General features: G+C 45.8%; 1 long non-coding RNA gene across 1 annotated transcript in view; it reads left to right on the top strand.

Moving 5' to 3' along the window:
* Positions 1–523: 523 nt before the first annotated feature.
* LOC106814743 overlaps positions 524–4,428 on the top strand; it is a 22,320-nt gene continuing 18,415 nt past the window's right edge. The window contains exon 1 of the long non-coding RNA XR_001394649.1: positions 524–587. This is a non-coding gene — a long non-coding RNA (uncharacterized LOC106814743). The remainder of the gene's footprint in view (positions 588–4,428) is intronic.

The raw sequence follows: 4,428 nt of genomic DNA, 5'->3' as shown, positions 1-4,428 counted from the left end.
CCAAACTGCAGAGAATTGACTGGTGTCTGCCCTCTCCCGTCAACAATGGGACTAACTCGCTCACGGGCGACTTAGTCACTATTCGCTCCGCTATATGACAACGACTAGCTCACTAACGGTCATGTAGGTCGTCCTATAACGGCGGATATGAGTGGTTCGTCCTGCATGGGTAGCTGGACGGACACTCGCTAGCTGTTGTTGTTGGGGTACTAATGTTGGCTACTAATGCTGTTATTGTTGCTGAAGAATTATTGTTTGTTGATTTGCTGATTGTTTGATATTATTGATTGTTGGATGATTACTCGATTGTTGTTATTGCACAAAGCAACAACAGCAGCCTCAGTGTCCGGCAGTACCCAGGGAGACATATAGACCCTATCAGCAACACTAACTCTCTAACACGCTATAACTCGTTCACTGACTTACGTCTGCAGTAGCGACAGTTGTGTGACGTCGATGAGGTACTCCCGCATGTCGTGGAACAGCAGGTCCGGTACGAGGTCGCCAGCACACAGCTCGACACCGCAGCTATCGCAGCATACAGGCGCGCGCCGCTGACCCACGCTACTCATCAGCCGCTCCAACGGGTAAGGCTCATCTACAGGGGGCATACAACAGTGCACTATTTGGTCTCTAGAAAAGGACCTTTTTGGATTTTTTTTCGGTGAAATTCGGCACTAAAGTGCAATAATTCTGAGGACGGACGCACTAATGTATAATATTTTCTCCCCAGACATTCCCCTTGAAGAAAAAATAGGTTAATTATGTTTTGTTCTAAGATGGGGAGGGGTTAGACCCATTTCAAGGCCCCTTTTGAGATTTCACCACTAGGCTATAGTATAGCATAGTAGTCAGAAAACGAGAAAAGTCGCTAATGGTGACCCACTCGGACGGGGATGGAGGGACGGAAGCACTGTATGTATGGTTGGACTCACAGCATGAGGTGCAGGGACAAAACGCGGCAACCGTTTCCCTGCCCGTAATCGGGTTGACTTCCAACAACCCCGGGTAGCTCTCATCCAGAAGCGTGTCCACGTGGTCGGCCACGTAGCCCAGCAAGATGGCGCCACTGTGCGTGTTCGGCACGATGAGACGCACCACTTCCTCGTCCCCCTTGCGGACAGCATCGACGGTGACGTAGGCGAGCTTCGTCCAGATGAGATGCACGCCCTCGGCCCAGTACTGCGCATGTGCCGGCAGCCCGAGACCCGGCAGGATCATGTGGGAACCGAGAATGACGAGCCGTGCAACGAGTCTCGGCCAGAACCCGACGGGGATGAATGGAAACCAGTACCATCGCTGGATTTGCTTCCCTTGTAGAGAAAAAGATATGAAATATGAAGTTATTCAAGACACTCGCCAAAAAGAATCAGAGGCCATCTTTATAAGGGATGGTACAGGATAGTGCATATAAGGGTGTAATAGGTCGGGGCAGTATGAACATCTGTGAGAAAGGGCGATTTTAGGTAGTGCAAGGTAAAGGCGTCATGCAGTCACCTACCTTGCTCCAGTGCGCTGCGGTCATGCTGCAGAATCAGGCTGGGTCGTTGCCGGGGCAACATGGCGGGCACCAGAAACTCTGACTCACTCTTCCTCAAGATAATCTCATATTTCTCCATGATAGCGATCAGCATGGTGACGAGTGTAGGTGGCAGCATCATCTGCGTAGCGAGTATCGTCTGCAGGCGTTTGGCCTTCAGAATCTGAGGGTTAAATGTGATCAAGAGTCAATAATAGTAATTTTCAATAATAGAATTTGATGGTGCATAATGTGATGGTACAGCTGCTAAGGCAACCCCTGATGTTGACGACAACCCGTAACAAAGTTGCTGATGCATTTATTTTAATGCGTGGAGCCATCTCTCGATAATGTATGCACATACACGCACACGCACACGCACACGCACACGCACACGCACACGCACACGCACACACACACACACACACACACACACACACACACATACATATATTTATTTATTTATTTCTGTATATATGTTACCCCAATATTAGAAGCGATCGTGTCAAGGCGCATCAAAGGAAACGCCATTGTCACAGAGTTTGTCAGCCATATTGGATTAGCGCATTGTAGTGTCATGTGTTGCAGACCGATGTCAGACATATATATGATCACTCCGGCTTCGTGGAGAAAGCTGAGGATGCCAAAAACAACATATAAGAGAATAACAACCGTATAAAGCCTAAGCGTGCATCTACTTAAATATCACGTGCATTGTAAATATAAACATCAAAATATATCCCCGGGAATTTGATTAAACGAACACTATAGTGGGATAGTATTATAATTTTCCATGTAATTCCCGCTCTTACGGGAAAAGAGTTACCAGATTGCTACAGTAAATGTCGAATCTGGGACTAAGGCCAGTGGAATTAGAATTACTGAATATAAAACACTTACACGTGCTTTCCATACATACCATGCGACACGTTTGCCAACAACGGTGGCATCCGCAGTCAACGAGATTTTCGGTTTTGTCAAACGCACTGAGCAAGAAACGTAGCCGCTAGCAAACGTTGCTTGTGGACCAACTATAAGAATGAACGAAGTCATATAACCACAAAAATAGAATAAAGAGAGCTGTTGGAATCAGATCTGAATAGTAGTCACTAGATCACGATCGAGTAGTGGTTAAGCATGCAGGAAGAGTTAGAATATATCACACCTTAATGCCTGATACAGGTCATCCATGGACATGTCCACTCTAGCGTCCTTCAACGCAGGCCAAAGCTGTTGCCATGACAACATAACTACGTCTTTAGCGAACCGCTGTAGAATGATCTTCTCAAGTTTCTACAGGAGGAAGATGCGAGATAAGTTAAAATACGAACACCTGTCGCTACAAGCATGGTATGGCTATAAATTGGGGAAGAAGAAGAATATAATAAGAATAAGAAGACAGTCAAATTCCATTTCTCAATTCCATCACATTCAATTGTTATCTGCACATCAAATCAAAAAAATCATCAACACAATTATAATCACATCAGCTTGCAATTTCGATATTGCCGAAAAAAGATGAAATTAAATAACATGTTCGGCTCTCACCGCACTCCCAGACAAGCCGTCTTAACTCTCTCTCTCTCTGCTCTCTCTTCTCATCTCTCTCTCTCTCTGCATCTCCTCTCTCTCTTTCTCTCTCTCTCCAATCTCTCTCACTCTCTTTCTCTCTTCCTCTCTCTCTCTCATCTCATCTCTTCTCTCACTCTCTTTCTCTCTCTCTCTCTCGTCTCTCCAGTCTCTCTCGTGCTCTCTCTCTGTTCTGGCTCGCTCTGACCTCTCTTCTATTCGCTCCTCTCCCCTCTCTCTCTTTCTCTCTCTCCTCTCTCTCTCTCTCTCTCTCTCGCTTCGCTCTCTTCATGCCTCCGTCTCTCTCCCTAATCCTCTCTCTCTCGCTCTCGCTCTCTCTCTCTGGCGCCCCGCTCCTCTCTCTCTCTCTCCTCTCGCTCTCTCTCGCCCTCTCGATCTCTCTCTCTCTCTTCTCCCCTTTTCACTTCTTTCGTCTCTCGCTTCGCGTCTCTTTCTCTCTTCTATCTCGCCTCTCTCTCTCTCTCGCGCTCTCATCTCCGTCCCTCCCTCTCTCTCTCTCAGTCCCACTGCAACAAGCGTGCTCACTCTCACTCACAGTCGCACGGTATTTCGCTCCCAGGGCCCAGGTTTGCATGATTCACTGACCACAGACAAACCTACCACATAGCTGATGGGTACAAGTTGACCCATAACGTTGTTTCCTCTGATAGTGAACCCCGCCAGCACGTCGACTATAGTGTCACGCAAAAAACAGTTCGGAGAATCAAAGGATAAATTATAGCGACTAATAAGAAACTTTAAGAGATTTAATGAAAACTTAGCATCGCAGTTGAACGTCACTGCGCCCTAGTGGATAATCATACGCAGATCCAACCACTAACTCACAATACATGACGCCTACTGCCAAAGTAGCGCATAGAAGATTACCATTAAAAAAAAGGTACCAAATAGAAGTACCATAGAAGAACCATAGAAGTACCATAGAAGTACCATAGAAGAACCATAGAAGTACCATAGAAGTACCATAGAAGAACCATAGAAGTACCATAGAAGTACCACAAGGAAGAACCATAAGAAATACGATAGAAAGTACCAATAGAAGAACCATAGAGAAACCCATAGAAAATACAGCATAGAAGCTAAGCCAAGAGGAAAGAAACCATATGAAATACCAAGAAGTGTACACACAGTAAGAACCATATATAGGTACATAGAAGCTACCACCGCAAGAACATAGAAGTACCATAGAAGTACCATAGAAGTACCATAGAAGTACCATAGAAGTACCATAGAAGTACCATAGAAGTACCATAGAAGTACCATAGAAGAACCATAGAAGTACCATAGAAGATCACACTAGACAGTTAAACCATGCAAGA

The sequence above is a fragment of the Priapulus caudatus genome, unplaced genomic scaffold (genome assembly GCF_000485595.1).
Source record: "Priapulus caudatus unplaced genomic scaffold, Priapulus_caudatus-5.0.1 Scaffold971, whole genome shotgun sequence".
Lineage (NCBI taxonomy): Eukaryota > Metazoa > Priapulida > Priapulimorpha > Priapulimorphida > Priapulidae > Priapulus > Priapulus caudatus.
Note: the sequence above shows the minus strand (reverse complement) of the source record. Positions and strands in the feature narration are given on the sequence as shown.